The sequence below is a fragment of the Lemur catta genome, chromosome 3 (genome assembly GCF_020740605.2).
Source record: "Lemur catta isolate mLemCat1 chromosome 3, mLemCat1.pri, whole genome shotgun sequence".
Taxonomy (NCBI): domain Eukaryota; kingdom Metazoa; phylum Chordata; class Mammalia; order Primates; family Lemuridae; genus Lemur; species Lemur catta.
In genome coordinates this window covers 46317580-46339774 of record NC_059130.1, presented here as the reverse complement: position 1 = coordinate 46339774, position 22195 = coordinate 46317580, and positions in this window count along the sequence as shown.

Below are 22195 nucleotides of genomic sequence, written 5' to 3'. Positions count from 1 at the left end.
CCTTTTGTACGGAAGAGGCAAGCTTGATTCCAATATTCCATTATTTGTTTGTTAATTAGGAATTCTTATAAGGATACACTGAAGAAATGCACCAAGTACTATAGATTGTAACAGCAAAGAGAGCCTAAAAGAGTAGTCAAAAAAGAGTCAGTGTTGGTTACTGCTAAGAAAGAGAAGGTTTGAGGACATAACGCTCCTTCATATCAATTTGTAGATACCTCGTCAGTCTTTGGCAAAGGTCATGGATACTCTCTCCCGAAAACTGCACAAATAAATATACACACATTATTTTGCCTACCATTTCAGTGGATATAGAGAATCCCAAAGACCACCCTTCACCAGTGGATCTGGGTTTCAATGCTGAGCTCCTACTCTTCCAGTACATAAGATGATTTAAGCTTACTCATTGCCCTTCGAAACTGTTTCTCATCTCAAAATTTTTTGCTTTTTTCCATCTCTACTCTCACTGATGCTTAAGAGATAAATTTTTCACATTTTTCTCCTAAGTGTAATAATAAACCCATGAGAGAACATAAGGAAAGACTTTTTGCTGTCTTTCTGTGCCTGGTCTTCTACTGGTACATTAGCCGGCAGTAATAATAGCTCAGCACTCACAGTCGGGATTAGCTTTCATCTTAAAACTAATTAGCACATTACAAAGGAATAGATGAATATAAGAACAAAGACAGTAGACATGCTGAGTATCACCACACCACGCACAAGAAAGGGGCACAGAAGATGAACAGAGAGAATTGCTAAAGACAAAGCTTTAAATGTAACAATAACACATGCAAAAGATTTTTTGTCATGTTCATTAAGATAAGAAGCTTAACACTAACTTGTTATGATTTCTCATTAAAAATGTGATTTATTGTCACTCACGACATGCATTTGTTAAGAATACACTAATAACTAAACTAAATCACTAAAGTAAAAAAAAAAATAAATAACACTAATAACTAGCATTGCTTATAACATGACATGGCTAATTTTCCAAAAGTTAGGGCTTTTGGTTGTGTTTGTTTGCATGGCCTGGCTGATTATTCAAAGAAATATACACTCATACAGGACTCATGGTGGAAGGCTATAGATCAAACATCACACTAAGTGGGAGGAATTTTTAAAATATAGTTGCTTGCCACCAGGCCACCTCCCAACCCCCCCCACCCCCCGCACTAAACTAGATTTTTGGTGAGTGGCTCTAGGCAGCAATGTTTATTGACAGTTATTCGGGGATTCTAAGGAGCACCAGGAGTTAAGAGTCTACTGTAGACACTCTGTATCAACTTTAGATTTAAATGCAGTCGTTTTGGTTGTTTCTCTGATTGGAGCCAATTGTTTGCCCTTTAAGGAAACTGGTGAAAACTAAATCTAACATCCCTTGTTTTCATGATAATTTGAAGATAGAGTAATTACTCTGGGCTATCTTACAAACAGATCCTGTCAGAAAGGTTACTTTTAACAAATTTATATAGTTTAGGGCCCATATGAGGAAATCAGTCTATTTGCAGATAAACAATGTTTAGTATATTTGAGACGGGTCTCAAACCTTATAGCAAATGGGCTAGATTTTGCATTTGAAATATAACTTATAAATTGGTTGCTATTCCAACAACTCTGTTGGCTTTATTTAGCACAGTATACCCTTCTGTTCTCTGGTTTGATTCTATCTACCTATAGCCTAATAAATTCTTACCATATGATCTGTTTTCCTATTGTTTTCTCATGACATATTCCTCTTTTTGTTAAAAAGTTGTCATTATTTAGTATCTATTTCCTTTAAACTATTTCCTAATAGCCTTTCTGCCTTCCTTCTCAGCTATGTCAACTGATGTTGTTTGGGTTTTTCTTTATAGATTCTGCCTCAAAACATCATAAGAGGTAGAGTCAAGCATCTGTCTTTCGTACTTGATGTCTATTTAATACAAAGAATGGAAAAGTTATTTTTGTTTGATTTGTGAAGGCCGAAGGAGTCTATGCTTTATAGATGTTCATGACTTTTTCAAATGAAAAATAAAGGTTTAAACTATAAAGAAGCTATTCTTTTCCAGAGTAGCAGTCACCAAATTAACCAATAGTTTATAGCCTGTGTTTTACAACATTGATAATAGGTATTATAGGTATAATTGAGGAATCTTCATCACTAATTAAGGAGGTGGAAAAAGTATGAGACTGGGAGTTGTATGATTTGATTTCAAATTCCAGACTGCTACATGCTAGTTGTGGGACCTTGGGCAAATTCTTAACAAATCTGGGTGCAATTGTTTGAAACGAATGGAATGAAAATAGCTCTACAGTCTGAAGAGAGAAGATATGGGCTCAAATCATACCTTTTAATTTATTTAATCCTCTCTGAGCCTGTTGAGGATAATAGCAATCTCATCTCACAGGGTTCTTGTGAAAAAGCTAAATGAGATAATAAAGAACAGAATAGGAACTCAGTAATGCTTGGGGTTATTATTAAAGCCTATAATTTTTTGACAAACATGGAATAGTAAAAAGTAAACAGCTCTGGAGTCCAGGAGACCTAAACAGCTATGTGACTTCCAGCAAGTTACTTAACTTCTCTGAGTCTGTATTCTCTGACTGTCATAAGGATTCAATAGGTTTATTACATATATAATAGAACATTTTCTCTCATCTTATCAGTATGTGGGAATGAACGCAGTTAAGTTAAGAGTATATTTCACCAGCTTTTCCCCCAACCTGCTTGCTCCTTGCAGCATCCACCCTTTTTGGGGGCAGAGACAGTGATGCTTACGAAGAATGCCATCTGCTCCTCCACCTTCCCTAGCCCTGGTGCAGTTAAGCAAGGCCATGAGACTTCTGATCACTGAGTTGTAAGCAGAAGCAACATGTTTGTTATGACAACCTAGCTTCTCTTGACTAATACAGCCGTCTCGTTGCCTGAAGACTTTCTAGAAGTAATAGTGAATTTCGAGAAGTGCTAATGAATGTATCCAGTCAGTTATCATGGGACATCCCACAGATCACACTGCCAGTTCTGAAGTACCTGCTACCTCCCACCAGGGGGCTAGCATCATCTGCTGGCTACTTCCATTCCCACCATCTCCCTCAAGGTGCTGAGACTATTTGTTGGATTGTCATAAAAATGGGGCATGCCTCTTTCCCTCACTTTGTGTTACACTGAATTGGAAGAGTGTCAAAGTAGTGTTGCTGGTTCCAATACCTTACTGAGTTTTAGTGCAAATACTCTTTTATTACTCGTTATCTCTCTCTGACCCAACAGCGTTCATGAGCAGAGGATAAGTCCAGGTGACACAGCATTATTGATGACTGAGTAGACTCAGAATCTCTCCTCTCATCTGATGACTAAGGCTTTCATATTGGGTTGAGCACATGACGTCTGACTCTTTTTTCCCTTAAGGTTAGTTATTCTCCAGGAGGATTTCCTCAGCACTTTCATGACAATAGACCTGCCCGGATCTGTTCAGACATGCCTGAACTGCTAAGGATACGCCTAGCTCCAAGCTGAGCCCTCCATGCATACGTGCATGAGGAGCCCTGGAAATAGAGGTTCCATAAAGGGTGCTGCCGCTGCTGGTGGGAAAGGTGGACACCAGCAGCTTGCATGGTAAATTCCTTTTTCTTGTTTATAAGATTTAAAAGTTCTTTCTCCTCTTTTTCAAGCCTTCTCTACTTTGCATTCTTTTGATTCATTATTGTCAGAGAGTGTGATTAGCTTTCAGTTTTATGTGGTGGAGCGCAGCTTTCCTGGCCACTGGGTTGGATTTATTTTTGTGTCTGATAGGAATCAGGTCGAGGAAGATGGCTTTAGAATGTCTCACATCCTGCCCAACTCACCCGCTAAAATTTAAGCTTTGTTCTTTTAAAATATTGATAAACACAATTGTTAATGAATTTTCCTTCACTGCTCACCAGATCTGAATCTTTAGACTTTTTGAATTTCATGACTCATGGGAACTTCCCAAGGATAATGGGACTTTTTGAGGCTACAAGGATTTTAAAAGGGTTTTGATCTTTCTTTTAAGGTACTCTTCAAGGGGAGTATGTGTGTCAGACTGTCACTTAGCTGATATATTGCTATTAAAAGTGAATTGTTTTATATCCTTTAGATAATACAAAAAGGAATTTTTTCTGTTACTTTTAAGTGATAAAAATCTAAAAACAATAAATCCTAATATAATAAGCATTTGGGTGTTACTTCTTCCTCTCTTAAGAGAACAACCCCATTTACAAACTACTATTAAATCAAATTATGACACCCAATGGAATTTGAAACACTAAGAAGTAACTAAGTAACAATATAATTGATGTGATGTCACACTTCCTGATATTTTCTGGGCTTCTTTATTAATTGGAAATTTTGTTGCAAAATGAAAGCCTAAATAATAGAATTTTTGAATTAGAAGAAAATTTATTTAACTAAAACATTATATATATATATATGTACATACATACATACACACAGATAGATAAAAGCTGAGGCCCTGAGATTTTACATAATTTACCCAAAGACACTGTCTCAGTCCATTTGAAATATTATAACAAAAATACCATAGACTGGGTGGCATAAACAATAAATATTGTTTTCTCACAATGCTAGAGATTGAGGAGTCCAAGTTCAAGGTGCCAGCAGATTTGACATCCAAGAAGGGCTCACTTCCTGAATCACAGACTGCCCTCTTCTTGATATGTCCTCAAATGGCAGAAAGAGCAAGGGAGCTCCCTGGGGTCTCTTTTATGTGCACACTAATCCTATTCATGAGGGTCCACTCTCATGACCTAATTACCTTCCAAGGGCCCCACTTCCCAGTAGCATCAGCTTGGGAGTTAGGATTTCAACATATGAACTTTGGAAGGACACAAACATTCCATCTTTAGCGGATATAAAGTTAGTTAATGAAAGATGTGATTTCATAGTATAACAGTTTCTATTTATTAGTATAAAAATAGCTCTTTACAATAGGCATTGATTTATGTCATAAATATTTATATTTATGCAAAATGTAAGCAACAATTTTGCTAACATTGCACACATGCTATTAATATATACTAAGCTCAGTGTACTTTTTTTCACCATTTTGTTACAGCTGCAAAAATTTCCTCCTGTTGCTAAGGATAAATTAAGAAAGGAAGAGAGAGAAGACGAGCATTATAAAATAAAGTGTTAAAACCTACATTTATGAGAGAAGGATTGGTAACCACTCAAGCCCCAAAAAAGATATCTTAGTTTTAAAGACTCCAAAGAGTATCATGCTATTGATTTGATGAACTTGCTGTTTCACGCTACCAAACTAGGAACATTTAAATTCCAACTTTATGTCAACAAGCTACACTTCTTACAGCAACAAAAGCATAGGCCTCCTTACCAACTATGGATGTTTAGTTGAAACCTGAAATAATCCAAGATTAAGGTAAGTAACCAGCTTTAATAATACAAAGGGAAGTTTACAATTGCTGTAGCAAATGTGATGACATTTATTTGAGGATATATTACTGCAGGGATAGAGAACTGTAAATCCTTCCCTTTAACTCTCTACCCTAATTGAATTGGGCATTTCTGTAGTGTCCTATACATATTTTATTCTAGAATGCTGTATTAGACACCTCTTGCACACCCCTTCACATCCTTTCAGCCTCACCTCTTACACCAGCCACTGCTGCAGCTACCTGCCTAAAACCTGCTTCAATCAGTTTCACCCAGGAGCAACCTGACAGTCTGTCTCTCTGTGCCTCTCACTTCCTACCTTGCCTGAAGCTTCTTTGATGCCTTCAGGTATGGGACAACTATGAAAATCTGCTCAATACTTGTATCTGTCAGGGTTTAATCAAAGAAGCAAAACCATTAGAGTCTGTTTATATTTGTTGCAAGGATTTGACCTTACACAATTGATGCTGGTTAGACTATCTGTGTAAGGCTGTGGTGTTGTTTTATTACCGTCTTTCTTTTTCACTAAGCTGTAAGCTGAGTAAAGGCGATGTCTTGATCATGTTTTTGATGTATTTATAAATGTATCTCTACCACCAATAAAGGTGTCTGGTAAGTGAATGTTTGTTAACTGAATGTATTTAAAAGTTTGAATTGGTAAACTCATCTAAAGATCATAATTTAAGATTAAAATAAACACTAATTTAAAAGGGGTATAAACAGTGGTTTTCCTAAGGATTTAAACAGGACCTGCTCTCCCCTGACATTTTAAGAAATATTCTGAAAAAGATAACAGTGAAATGTTCTGGGTTTTCAGAAGATATTTAGCTCTTCCTAATAAATTAAAAACGGAAAGAAATAAGTAGCATGAAATTTTTAAGGCTATGTATTCAAGAAGAAAACCAACACTAGTTTTCCATATGGGTATGTACCAGATAGTGCCGTAGAGAAAAGCAATCCAAATTATACACAGAAACGATCACCAGCCAACAAGAAGACCCACAGTTGTTGTAGAATTCCCAAACAAGACATTTTTCTGTGTTCTCTTCTTCCAGAAAGGCAAACTGAATGCTAAACTTAAGAAGGAAGCTGGAAACTGTGACATCACCGATAGGCTACTTGAATTGTTTGGTTTCTCTCCAGAACAAGAGCCTAGTCACAAAGTGGCGGCTACTCTGCACCATTCCTCAGGTCCTGTGGTATTTTCAGCAGAGAGATATTCTTGGCAAAAGAATATCCCCAAAGAAGATCAGACCTAAGTATTCCAGTCCCTCCCATCTACTTGTTGGCTCACCCCCTCCGGATGATGATGCATATATAGTGCCATCATGTATTTGAAGCAACTTTGCTTTAATTTAGTGTGGTCTGGAAATTGTCTTCACTGTTTTCTGGTCTTTAGACTGATTATGCATGACCACTGGCTGAAAATTTCCTAGATAATGAAGAAGAAAGAGGAGAAGAAAAAGAAATTTTACATTTATTGAGCTCTTACAAGGTGCCAGGAATTGCTAACATTTTAACATTTATTATTTCATAACATTCTCTATGAGGTGAATATGTTATCACACTCAGTTTACAGATGGGGGACGTAAGGCTTAATGAGCTGAAGAAACTTGCCTAGGTCACACACTAACAATTATGGAACAGAGATTCAAATATAAGCAGTCTGATTCCAGAGTCTTTTTCTCTTAAATGTTGATTTTTTTAACTGAAAGTTTAAAAATAAATAAAAATATAGTCTAATATAACAAACACCTGTATGACAACCACCCAGAATGAACAGATGTTAGTTCATCATATTTGGAAAATTTTATGTCTCTATTTCCTCAGATGGTTTTTGTGTCCCCTGATCTCTCTTCTCACTTCTGAGAACCCAGTTACATGTGTGTTAGAACATTTGATATTATCCTACAATTCCTGACACTTTGTTCATTTTCTAAAATGATTTTTATCTCTCTAGATTGGACCATTTTTATTGACCTGTTTTTAAGTTCACTAATCTTTTTTCTGCAGTGACCAGTCTGCTGTGAAACATGTTTAAAAAAAATTTTTATTTCAAATATTGTGCTTTTCAGTTCTGGAAATTCCAAAGGTTTGTTTTTGTGTATAGTTTTGTGTTCACTCGTCATTAGTCTAACAAACATCATTTCATGCCTTGCCTCTTATGTTTTATCAACAGTTGAGCTGGCAGTCAATTGTGCCGCATTTTAAGATATATTTGGTTCACTTTCTGGACTCAATTTGACAAGGCCCTGGACTCAAATAGCCACAAGAATACAGAGAACTACACTCTCACCTCCTCAACCCTCACTGTGTTCTCAGTAAAAATTTACAGTGGGGTTAGAGAATTGTCAGGCCTAGTAATTTGTTTAGAATTTGAGACTTTTCCAGATGCCATTCTGTCACATCAGCACATATTGTCACCAAGGCCAAGGCTTAGTTGACTTATCCTTATTCATGCTAAGGCTCTGTATCTATGACAGGCCAGCTCCTCTATCCTTTGTACACAGACCACGCCCCTCTTTCTTCACCATGGAGGAGCCGTATAGAAGCAACCACAGCTCCCTGATCAAACATGTAGGGCCCATTTCTGGCTTCTTTGTGTCCCCCTTTCTTGTCTAACTCCACAGAAAATGATGATTTTGTTTGGTTTGGTTTTTTCCCTTGTTGTTCCTGTAGGGGCAAAGTTCTTTCACAGCCAGCTACATCCTACCTGGAAGTGAAGTTCTCCTCAAAAAGTTTCATTAACGCTGCAGCCTCAGCAGCTACTACAGATTGCTCTTAGTTGGAATTTGAGATTAAATATGCCATCTCAACACCTGTCTGAGAATTGTGATTGCAGTCGAGAACATTCCTAAGGCACTGTCATCAATAAGTATTGAAAACTTACAAATAAATTTTTCATCCTATGAACTAATTATGCAATATCTGAGACATCTGATTGTTTTTATTTCTATATACTCAGTCTTGTTTCCAAATGAGTATAAGATATTAATATAGTAATAATAATAACTACCATTTATTGAACACATGTGTCAGGTACTACACAAGTTTCTTTACATATGTTTTAATTTATATAATCCTTATAATAATAACCTTGTCTTAGTATTATTATAACCATTTTTTACAGATGAGAAACTTTTTAATAGATTGCAATTAAATTTCGTAGGGTCACACAGAGCTCAGATTTTAACTCCAGTCAGTTTTAACCACTGTGATATTCTAATTCCTAAAACTCTGTAGGACTGTAGGAGACACAATGGTGCTTTTCCCAGATCCCTTCTTCAGCGGCTACACGCCGATCTTCCAGCTGCTTGGACAACCTGCTACTGATGGTTCGTAGCTTTGTTTCTCTCTGGGTACTGCTATGCCCAGGGGTATGCTACTCAGAGAGTGACCAACAGCCAAGGGCTGCTCCCTTGCCTTGATTCACTCTCTCTCTGAAGGGCTATCCTCGCTCTGCAGCTCCTCCTAAGATCAGCTGAGGCCTCGTTTGCAACCGTAATCCTGGTCAGTTTCTCCTTCTTCCTGGTCCTGACTCTTCACTTCTTTATAGGTCTATCTTCTGAGAACACTCGTCAGTAAACTCTCTGCACAGCTTCTGGTTATGGACTGAATGTCTGTATCCCCCCTAAAAGTCATATGTTGAAACCCTAAACCTCAATGTGATGGAGATGGAGTCTTTGGAAGGTACTTAGGTTTAGATGAGGTCATGAGGGTGGGGGCCCCATGGTGGGATTAGTGCCCTTATAAGAAGAGTCACCCGAAAGCTTGCCCTTAAGGTCTCTCCCCCTCTCATGTGAGGACACAGTGAGAGGTCAGCCATCTGCAAGCTAGGAAGCCAGCCCCTGCTGGAATCTAGTCGTGCAGTCTAGTCTCAGACTTCCAGAGAGTCTAATCTCAGTTTTTCCAGGACTGTGAGAAAATAAATTTCTATTGTTTAAGACCCTCAGTCTCTGGCACTTTGTTATGGCAACTTGAGCCGACTAATGAAGCACCTATTTCCAGCTAGCCCAATGCAAAGTATACCCACAAATCTTTCTTTTCTAAATAGACTAAGCTTTTAAAGATAGTAATAAAAGTAATACAGTTATACCATATATGAAATAAAACAGCAATCTAAAGAAATAATAAAAGTCTTTCTTAACCATTTTAAATTATGTGGGCTAACTCCCTAGCCCGATGTCCTGCTCTCTTGCTCTCTTTTTAAAAAATTTATACTTTCATTAAAAAAGACTTTATGATATAGTATTTCATATGTACAAAAGAAATTATATAACTGTATTTAGCTTATAAAGCAAAATAATAGAACAAACACCTGTTAATCCACTACTCAGCCTCAGAAATTTAATATCACTTGTGGTTGAAGCTACCTGTTTGTTCCTTCCTGATCCTATTGCCCTCTCTCTTCTGAGAGTTAATTTATCTTAATGCTTATGCTTACTTGTAGTTTTTCTGTGGCTTGACCGTGGAATCAATACTTGATTTTTTCATTTTTGAAATTCATATAAACAGCATATCACACAACGTGAATGGCTATCAGCATATCCTTACTAGAATGTAAGCTCCACAAGAGCGAGGATTTCTGTCTCTTTCGTTCACTGATGTGTCCCAAGTAACTGTAACAGGGCCTGGCACACAGTAGGAGCTCAACAAATATATGTTACTGAATAAAAACGTAAGTCTTCTAAATAGTTCTGTCCATCTTTTCATATCTGAAGCTTGGCAGGCTTAGTTACTTAACTGACTGAACGCCATGACAGTCAGGTACTGTTTTTGGTATCTTGCTATATTAGCTAATGTGGCTATTTCATTGGTCCATGCGTGAACTAAGCTATTGTAAATAAACCCATTTCAGTAATGTCAATTTTCTTCCTAATTTTCTCCACTCTCTGATTATAATTAGCCAAAGACAGAGGTAATTTTTTAATACAATCAATTTTTCCCTAGTCATAGAAGCGCTAGGATAAAACAAAAGTATACATTTCCTTTCTTCTACTGGTGAATATCAGATTCTCCTATGTAAGGAATACTTAGTTAACCCAACAGCTCAGTGATCATATAGGTCTGACCAAACATTAGAATTTTCATTGTCTGGTAATATCTGTGCTGTTTTCTACATATCACCACTGGCATACTTTACACATTTTTAATGTAATTTACATGGCATCATTACCTTGGGTCAAATGTTTTGCTTGCACTGAAAACTCCCTCAGAAATTAGTTTTCTTTTTAAATGTACATTTCCTATGATTGCTATTTCCTTAGTATAACGTTTATTATATATATTTTTTCTTCCTTATTACTGTCATGAAATCTTTACTAGAAGTCCTGTGTGCTAAAACTTCTAAGGTACCTTTGCTGAGGAATTTAATCCTAAAGACATTGGATGCAATGCAAAGTTTTTTTCATGAGAGAACTATGCAGTGGAGGGGAGAAGGCTGCTTTGTGATTAAAGCAATGCTTTAACTGAGGTAGGGAGGAAATATTTGGTGTTTCTACCCTGCTGTCAGGGACTTTGATTCATTATCAAGGCACTCCCCTCTATTCTGCTTTGTAAAACTGGAAATTCCCTGAAAAAATCTCCAAGATAGCTGAATGTCATATGAAGGAAAAGAAAACTGAAACCAAGGAACACAATATGTGGAAAAAGAACCTAAGTAATTAGAACTGTTGCATTTTCCAAAAGGTAACATGAGTTTGACAGATATAACAATGTTAGCTCTTGGACATAAACATAGATATTGTTTGTCCTCACTGTTGCTTTTTTCTAGTCTACAATCAATAAACAAGCATTTCTTGAATACATAGCATTTACTTAGCACACTACTTGTGATACTGTGGGATATTCTGAAGAATAATCTGCATAGTCCCTGCCCTTCAATAACCTACAATTGAGTATGAGGAATAAAATCAACATACTGAAGCCACAAGGCAAGGCAAAATGGTACTTAATTACCATAAGTGCTAAATTATAAGGCACAGACAATTAGTACTATAAAATTCACTGGGAAGGGGTACTTGGGGGTAGTGGGTTCCAGTAATATTCTATTTCCTATCTGAGTGGTGGTTACATGGGTGTTCTCTTTATAACCAGCTGCTAAACTGTACATGTGTTTTATTTACTTTTGTTTATATTATAATCCAAAATAAAAATGTTAAAGAAAAGAAAGAGAGGGAGGTGAATAAGGCCTGGAATAATTGGGACAAAAACTTGTGGAGAAAATAGAACTTAAGGTGGGCTTTAGAATTGGCACAGAGGAGAAAGCAGATCAACACGAATGCAAATGGAGCATACTGTGTGAAGGTGGGAGTGCAGATAGGTCGCAGGGAGGGAGCACACCGACTAGAGTGGCCTCAGAGTTTTGGAGGGGTTGGATGAAGAAGTGCAGTAGCTAAAATAAGGCTAGACAACTTGAGAGTCAGGGGCTGAGGGTTGAACAAGGACCTTGAGATGGAGGTAGAGAAGCTTAGACTGACATGCATACATTGTGGGTTTTAAATTAGGTGACAGATTGATGACAGTGGAGTTAAAGAAAAACTAGTGGGGCTATGGTATGCCTTTTGGATAAAAATGGTATGGAAGCTGAAGTGAGGAAGGGAGTGGGGAATTGAATCACGCAGCCATGAGGGCCTCCTCTTAGTATGACTGAAGAGGAAGATGTGAGGATACAACAGAGGACAAATGTTCATGACGGGGTAGCTGACAGGATGGGGGGATGAGCAGGATGAATGAACCTCATGTTTTACCATGCCTGGGAGAATAACGGTGCCAGTGATACAGTAGTTGGTAGAAGTAGCTGGTTAAAAGGAGGAGGTAATTTTGACCTCTTAAAGGTAAAATTTGAGGTGACAATGACAACTAGGCAGTAGCAATATGGAAACAGAGAAATTCTGATAATCATTTTCAAATGTAAAATATCACAACCGGAATTGAATCCCTATATCATGGTATATGACAGATATAAAGTACCTAAGCAATGCTGCTCCCACATCAATGATAAGGTTAGAAATCAAGGCAATTTTCCCTCCTTGAATATAGTTGCCAAACTCACCAGTATTCTTCTCCCTTTCCATTTCTGACAGTTCTATAAATATCCAAGTTCAAAAGCTAGACCTGCATATTTTATGGGAGGGGTGGAGAGACATTCCAGCTGTCGGTGATCTCTATACAAGACAAACTGTCCTTACTACATTTTAAATCATTCTGAACTTGTGTCTTTTTAATAAATTTGGAGAATTATACTATAGAAATGGAAATCTACAAAACTCCAAAGGGTAGATAGAATCAAGGAGGCAGATTTTGATTCAATAAAGAAAGCACTTTCTAAAAATGTGAACTATCCATAAATGGGAAAAAGCTAAGTGTATTCCCTCTTCTGGAAATATTTCAGCAAAAGCTTGACTCCGTAGAGATTCTATTTATAGGATTCTCACCTTGAGTCAGTGATTGGACTAAAAGACCTCCACGACACTTGTTATATTTATTCTCTTCCTCTCATGTATCAAGGGTAGGTGAGGAAAAGTTTGAGTAATACCAATGAATTTGTTTATTTATTCATCCAAGCAGTAGGGTTTTGATTTTTTTTTTTTTTTGCTTTCCCCATGAGCCAGGCACTAAGCCACTGAGGTAGGCTTGGGGATGTGACAGTGAATTAAACTCTGACCCTGTCCTCAATAACCTTACAGTCTAACAAGGGATACAGTGAACAGAGTATTAAATGCTGTCATAGAAGTAAATACCTGGAACTCAGGGAGTGCATAGTGCACTCTTGAGGGGCAAAAGGAGACTTTGGGGAGTAAATAACATATACTCTGAAACATCAACTATTACACCAAACTAGACTGTTGGAGACAAAAGAAAGTGAAGTCACTTCCCTCAGTTTACTTGCCCAATATTCACTATATGAACATAAAAATTCAATAGCAAAGTCCACCATCAGAAAATAAAGCCCAGGAGAAGGACTTTCTACATGATAGAATGAACTACATTCTCAGAAATGCAGTTTGGCTTTCCAGAAAACCTAAAGCCATTTGAGACCAAAATATTTTAAACCTTAATAAAATCCGTATGTCCTGCGGTGACACTGTAAAGTACTAACTGCTTTGTCCCCTGTTACCTTTGCCCTGACTCTCCCCTGTCCGGAACACTAGACTGGACTGTTCCACTGGCCCAAGCGGAAGCACGAGGAAGGTAAGGGAGGGATTTGCAGCGCATCCAGAAAATAAAGGTATCAAATTCATGGCTTTTCAGTTAAAAATGCCCAGATATTTAATACAAAGATTAAATCAAGTATTTGCTGTGGCATTTTCCCCTCCCAGAAGGGGATAGTTTAAACCTTTTTCTGGACTAAGGGAAGAAAAATGTTAGCGTGGAGATGAAAAACAAGATTAAGATATTTATGGAAATCTCTAGAAAGGGTCCCCAGACCCTACTTTTCTGTACTTCCCATCAGTAATTAGCCCCTAAGTGAGCACGGAGCAATGGAATCCTTAGATAGGGTCAGGGTTCTGAGGGTAAATTAAAACTTTGTCCTGTGTCTCAGATCAGTGCTTCACAAATTTTAACGTGCATACAAATCACCCGAGGATTTTGTTGAAATGTACTTTTGATTGAGTAGCTCTGGAATAGGGCCCAAGATTGTGCATTTCTAACAAGTCCCCAAGTGATCCCAATGCAGCTAGTCCATGGTCCACACTTTGAATAGCAAGATAGTAGAGAATTCCTGAAGGCAACATTGTCCCCAGGAGTTCCCTCTGCCCCCAGGGAGCAGGCTCAGTAGCACATGTGGCTGGGTAAGTGGGTGTGGGCAGTTATAGCCAGAGGCCGTCCTACTGAGTCCCCTGAGGGCCAATAACAGTGTCTGAGAGGGATTCATTTTCTAATGCCCTAGAAAAGGGTGCAGAAACTAGCCAGAGAATCAGCAAGGAGCTCAAGGTTATAATGACAAGACTCCATAATGAAGGAAAGCAGCAGGGACCATACCACCATGGTGCAGGTAGGAACAGGGACACCACTGCGGGTGCCAGCATGGAGGTAGGTGCATGGGCTGCATCTATGTAGAAGACAATATGAAGGACAGATGACAACTGTGGACGAGCTACCCTTCCACCAACCCCATCTGAAGCCATGATACCGTAAGCCCCTAGAAATTAAATTTCACCTCAGAGAAAAAGAGAGAAGATCCTCATGACAGAGTTTAACCAGAATTGATAAGATTATTTCATCTGCTGCTGGGAAGAAAGATCATGAGATAGAAACTAAGCTGTTACAGAAAAATAATATTATTTTCTTAAATGTTCATATTTATGACTTGAGAACTTCATACCCGTTACATAAGAAATTTGATGGTTAATGTTCCCAAATAGTAATTTACATGTAAATTAAAACTACCAGTAAATTACAGGTTTATTTTGAGAGGAGAACTGATGTGTTACAGAGTTTCACATTCTATGTAGGCTCTAGGCCAGTTCTTCAAAAAGGCTGGAAGATTCAAAGCTACTTCTACGTCCTTTGGAAAATGAAAATTTGAAATGCTGTGAAAATATGGATAACAGTTAATTAAGAATTTTATCTCAATCCTTTAAAGAAATAAATTAATGCAGAAAATACACAATGAGGGGAATCAGTTAATGGAGAGAAGGAACTACTATATTTTGATCACTGACCATGTACCAGACATTTTGATGGGAAATTAACAGAAAACTGCCCTAGTCCTATAAATAGATTTAATTATTAATATCTATTAATTGATTTTATTACTTGCAGATGAGCAAATAAAGACTGAGGAGATTATGTAGCAGAGCCAAGGTCTAAATTCAGATTTATCTGATTACAAAGAGTCAAAGATTTTTTTGTAAATAAAGATGAAAGAATCAAATAATAATAAATGTCTTGAGATTAAAAGGTATGGGATTAGCAACACCAAAAACTTATTCATAATACAGTAATAAGAACAACTGCTATCAGAAAGAGACGTGGGGTAAAGGACATGGTAGGGCAAGGGAGAAAAAGGAGAAAAAGGAGAAGGAAAACTGACATTTACTGATGTCTAGAACTTAAGCAAAGCTTGGACATTCATTCCACCCTCACAGCAGTAAGAACTTTTACTGAGCAATTATTCTGTGCAGATCACTGTAGAGCAATAGTTTTAGAAAATATGTATAATCAAACTATTAAGATAATGGTCAATTTTTGCAAATCTATTCCAAATGATAATAGCTAATACTAACTCAATGTTTATTATGTATTGGGTACTCTTTTAAATACTTATATGTATTAATCCATTCAATGTTCACAAAAATTCTACGAAGTAAGTATACTTATTATTCCCCAGCTGGTTACTGAGGAGTTGGGGCACAGAGAGTTTTTTGCTCAAAGTCACACAGCCAGGGAATAGTGGAGCCAGTATGCGAACCCAAGCAGCCGACCCCAACATCTAGGTACAGTACTGATGCCTCACCCCTTTTACTCATTCATCCAAGGATGGACTTTCTACAGTGTTCACTGACCTGCATTAGGCCCTCTGAGGTATACAGAAAAACACAAGACATACTGTCTCCCCCAGCTTACAAAATAATAAACTATACTGGTTTAGCTTACCTTTGTAATGTGTGTTTGTGTGTGTGTGTGTCTGTGTGTGTGTATAATCATTCCAATGCCCCAACATTCCATTGTTGTGATTATCTAATGCCATTTTTATGGCATTCATGAGACAAGACTATTGTAGGTCTCAACAAAAGACTGAATAGATCAGCTATAACAGTTGAGATTCACTCAATTATTTATTTTGAACCTATTCAATATGATCTTATAAAGAGAATCATGTTTACTATAATAAATAGCTAAATTTCTTTCTCAGTACATACAACTAATCATATTAGCAAAAAAAGACACTTGAAAAATAGTATTTTCCAAATATTATAACATCATAGTAAATAAAATAATAACAATTGGAAAATAGACATTCACTAGTTTAGCCCTCTTAATTATAAAGGGATTTGCATACATATTTGCTAATCCATTTAAAATAAGTTTTGAAGAATCACTGAGAACTAAAGCTAATACAGATGACTACAGATGACTTAAAAAAGAAAGAAAATATCCTTGGTAATTGCTATCCTATGGAAGACATCATATTTGAGATATGTCATTAAAAAAAACAAATATAAGTAGCTAACTGGTGATGGAAACATGAACAATACAAGCAAAGTAGATCTTTTAGAGCACAAGTCATGTGGCATAATTAACAATTTCTTTTTTAATTTTCAAATTAAAAGATAAAAGAATGCAATAGGCATTGATCACCAAACTTGTAATAAAATACTAGTAGCACCTCTCAAAAACTATCTTGCAAATTTTTTTTGTGAACTTGGGTGGAAAAACTCACAGTAAAAGAAAATAAAAATCTACTCGGTTGCAGGCCTAATAAATATGATGTTTTGAGGACAAAACTCAGATATGAAAGACTAATTTTCTTTAATTTTTAACTCAATTTTATCTCCTTCATTCTTCCAGGTGGTGAATTTTTTTTTTTCAGCCAGATCCAGGTAAACTTAGGAACTTTGGGTTTAAATTGAAACAACTCACTGTTTTTTCCCCTTCCCAAATATTCCTTGGGGTAACATCAAATTTCCATGATAGAGTTTATAGGGAATACCTTTTTAAATCTATTCTTCTGAAATGGCACTCTAAAATTTTCTTAAGTTATATCAACCTTGCATTCTTGAGATAATCCAACGTGATCATGATGTAGAATGATCATTTTATGCATTGTACATTGCCAGTTTCAGTTTGCTAATATTATTCAGGATCCTTACATTGACTTCATAAGTAAAATTGGCCTGTAATTTTCCTTTCTCTCACAATACTTCTCTGGCTATTATCAAGGTTATATTGAACTCACAAAACGTGGTAGGGAATGTTCCTTCCTCTTCTATTTTCTGAAAGACTTTGCAAAAGATTAAAATAATCTTTTCCCTAAAATTTAGGTAGAACACATCAACAAAACCATTTGGGACTGGTGTGTTTTTATGGGAAAATGTTCAATAACTCTGTCAGTCTCTTTAATTGTGACTAAACTATTTCTATAGGCTTGTGTATTTCTTCTAATCTTTCAAATTTATTGACATAAAATTAACCAAAGTATTATTCTATTATCTTTTTAAAATCCTGCTGGATATGAAGTTATTTTCCTTTTTCAATGCTAACATTAATTATTCATGCCATCTCTCATTTTCTTTATTAATCTTGCTAGAGGTTTGTCTATTTTAATAATCTTTTCAAAGAACCAATTTTTGACTTTGTAGATCCCATTTATTGTTGTGTTTTGTTTTAAAAACCATTAATTTTGCTCTTTATTATATTCTTTCTTAAAATTATTTTGTTCTCTTCTTTCTCTAACTTTTTTAGTTATGTGTACAGCTCACTTATTTTTTCCTAACACAAGCATTTTAGGCTATAATTTATTTTCTCAGAACTACTTTTGCTGGGTCCTTTATATTTGGATATGTACTCTGAGGGAAGACAAACTTTACAGGCAGAGGAACAGCCAAGGCTGGAGACTGGTGTAGGCTTGCCATGTTGGAGCACAGTCCACAGCTGGTGTGGCAGAGGAAGGAGAGTGAGACACAAAGCAGTAGGTGATGAGGTCAGGGAAGGAGGGTAGGACCAGATAGATCAGTTAGGGACTTGTAGGTCACTCTCAGTACGTTGGCTTTTATTTCAGTGAACCACAAAGCTATCCAAGAGCTGTGAGAAGAAATGAGATATGTCTATTTTATCTTCTCAAAAGCCCTCTCTTATCAAGGTCACGGCCAGAGGTTTGAAGAAAGAAGGGCAAGAATGCTGCATTTAATTCATTTTGTTTCATTTGTTGCATTTAGTAAGTGATTACTAGGTGTTAGGTACTGTGCTAGCTACTTTACATACATTATTTCACGTAATTTTCAACTTCTCCATGAGAGAGATATAACAATAACAACAGTAGGGATAGCTGACATTTATTGACCAGTGATGATATGCCAGTCACTGTTTTATGCACTTTAATCACATAATCCACCCCAAAACCAATGAGGTAGATAAAATTATTGTCCCTATTTTATAAATGTGGAAACTGAGTAATGAAGGAATTAAACAAATTGTCCAAGGTCACCGGGCTGAATCCAGGCAGCCTGGCTGCAGAGCTTTACCTCTCAGCCAATACACAATACTGCCTCCTTTGCAAGACGCTTTCCTTTGAGGTGAAGAAAGTTGGGCTCAATGACATTAAAAAACTAGCCAAGTTCACATCGTAGTAAGTGATGGCAATGTAGTTTGAACTGAGGTCCGCCTAACTCCTGAGCCCGTGTTCTCTGGTCACAGACAGTCCCAGCCCACAGCCTTTCTGCAAGCCCTGCTGGCCACGAGGCGTTAGGGTGGGAGCTGGTCAGTGGCAACATCTCAGAACAGAAAGGCTGAAATATTCTGTATGTCATATATTTCCTCCTCTTGCTCCATTCTACCCTTCATATAGAGCTATTTTACTCTCTTTAACACTTTGTTTCCTTCCATTCCTTGAGAACAGTGGCCATTTCTTATCCTTCTTTGCATCTTGAATGCCCAACACAGTGCTAGGCAGTAGGGACCTAATAAATGTTTGTGGAATACTAAATGATTGCTTGAATTCTTTCCCAGAAAAGAAGAACCAAATACCTAGGAACTTAACCTATTGTGTGAAAAAGAGAGATCTTAACACACCTCGTGTCAAGTAACATGCCCCATCCTGGTCAACATAATGTCTTTCACAATGACTAATAAGGTGAGAAAATACATGGTCAGAATATACACATTGCTTAAAACAAATTTAAATAAAATAAATGGATCTAAAATGCTGAGCTTTAACTAATTTTTTTTTTTTTTTTTTGAGACAGAGTCTCACTTTGTTCCCTGGGCTAGAGTGAGTGCCATGGTGTCAGCCTAGCTCACAGCAACCTCAAACTCCTGGGCTTAAGCGATCCTACTGCCTCAGCCTCCCGAGTAGCTGGGACTACAGGCATGTGCCACCATGCCCGGCTAATGTTTTGTATATATATTTTTGGTTGTCCAGATAATTTATTTCTATTTTTAGTAGAGACGGGGTCTCGCTCAGGCTGGTCTCGAACTCCTGACCTCAAGCCATCCCCCCGCCGCCTCGGCCTCCCAGAGTGCTAGGATTACAGGCGTGAGCCACTGCACCCAGCCTAACTGATTTTTGATAAGTATATAAACAAAAGTATCAAAGAAGTTAAAAGTCACTTTTAAAAAACAGCTTTTTAATAACAGTGATTAATGGCAAGTGGTAAGTAAATATTACTGAAACAAAGAGATATAGAATAAATCTGACTTTCCATGTGATATATAACTATACCAGTAATGTTATATGCAAATCATCTGAGCTAGCAAAATAAAAAAAAACAAGTTCTAAACTTTTTTAATTGTTGGGGGAAAGGAAATCAAGACTGGTTGACATTTATTTAAAATGAGGGAAACTCAGTGGAGCATTTGCTTGGACATTCTCACTAGAAGGACCTGTCATATTTTGCATTTAATCTGTAACTCTGCATCTTATTGGCAACCTCACTGCTGCCAAGAATGTGGAGCGAGCTGAATGTGTAGTAGGAGTCAAATTGCAGAGAAAAATCTCCATTCCCTTCAGATACTCTCTTGAGGTCTTAGATAACCTCTACCTCAACCCTCACATCTTCATTTTAACCAAAGAGGGGGCAGTGTGGAACGTTTGCTTGGTAGAAGTAAATTTAGTCCCTGTTCAGGACTTGAGACTGTCCCACTGGGAGTTGGAGGCTAAGGGCAAATCACACTCTGTACCTTGTTCCCTCTCCACTGGCCGTCTCCTAACCTATTTGGGTGAGTGGGTAAAATTGGATTTAAGTAAGCCGCAAGGAGGATCTTGCAAGAGGAAAATCACAAAGGAGTAAATTGTAGCAATCCATTACAATGCATTTTTAATGAACTTTTGGTGATTTTTTTTTTCATCATTACCTCCATTTATTTTCATTATTCCTCCTAGAGTTACTAGCATCTTTGGCCTTCTGAATAGTAGGGAAATTACAAAGCCCTGGCTAGGGCAGTGGTTTTCATTAACAGTAGCCTGTGTAGGATATAAAATATTAGTTAAGAATATGAGTTTTACAGCTGACCCAGGTTTGAATTCTGATCTTTTACTGTGTGGCCTTGAACAAATTACTTAATCTCTCTGATTCTTGGTTTTATTTATCAGTGAAATAAGAGTAATAATACCTATCTCATAGGGCTGTTTGGGAGTATTAAATAAGAGCATCTATAAAGAATGATGCATGCTACCTTATAAATGATCAAGATGGTAAATGTTAATATTACTACGATATTTTATTCATTCAATAAACGTTATCAATTAATTATGAATTCAGAAATTGTGCTGACTGGATTCCCTTTAAATTTGTGACTATAAATCTTAAATGACTCGAAACAGTACTAGACAATTCCTTCATTTTCCTCCTTTCCAAGTTAGCTATTATATAACACCCTTTCTTCTTAAATATCCAGTATCTCCCACATACATACACTCTCATACTCAGATGATACTCATACTCAGACCTTAGTCATACAGACAATAAATGCAATCTGATGCTAAATGCCCCCTTTCCCATCACCAAATCCACTCACTTGCCTACATCCCTTGTTACGAACTTTGCCTTTCCTCTTTTCCAATGGAGGAAGTTTCCTGCTCCCCAGGCCACCCTCCCCTGAGCTTGGAACACATCCTCTCTGGCTATCCCAAGGACCTCGCTCCAGTGTCATGTGTTGGCTCCCTCTCCTCCAATAGGAACTCCAATACTGGAGTGTCCCTGGGCTCTGCCAGCCTCTCCTCCCTTGTCTACTTACATTATCCCCCCAAATGATTTTAACCACTCTGATAGCTTTAAATATCATCTATGCTATAATGATTGACCTTTAATTTCTTCATCTCAGTAAATATTTCCAACATCCACCTCATTGCTCAGGGCAAAGACCTAGGAGTTCACATCCAATCTGTCAACAAGTCCTGTATGGCTTACTGGCTACCTCCAAATATATCTTAAGTCTCGCTGCTTCCCACAACCTTCATTACTACCATCCTGGTCCAAACTACCATCATTTCTCTCTAGATCAGAGTTTCTCAACCTTGCCATTATTGACATTTTCACCGGGAAGTTCTTTGTTGTGAGGGGCTGTTTTGCAGCATCCCTGACCTCTACCCACTCGAAGCTAGTAGCTCTCTCACTCCACAGTTGTAAAAACCAAAATTCTCTCCAGATGTTGCCAAATGTCCGCAAGGCAGGTTGGGGAGGCACAAAGTCACCCTTACTCCCAGTTGAGAACCATCAGTCTAAATTATTGCTAGCCATTTCTATCCTGGTCTCCCTGCTCTGCTCTTGTCCTTCTAAAATCTACACCCACACAGCAGTCAGAGAAATCTTATTAAGAACATAAATCATAGTATCTCGCCCCTGGTTAAAACATTTCAATGGCTTCCTTTGCACTCAGTACACAGCTCAAGCCTCTGACATCAATTCCTTCTACTCTCACCTTGAGTCACTGCTCTACAGTCAGTCTGGCATTCCTGTTGTCCCTTGAACTTGCCAAGTTCATTCCTATTTCAAGGCCTTTGGCCTTGATGTTCCCTCTGCCTGAAATTCTCTTCCCACGGATCATGCCTGTTACATCTCATCATTCAAGCCACATCTCAAATGTCCTCCAGCTTTCCCTGAAGGCTCTAACCAAAGA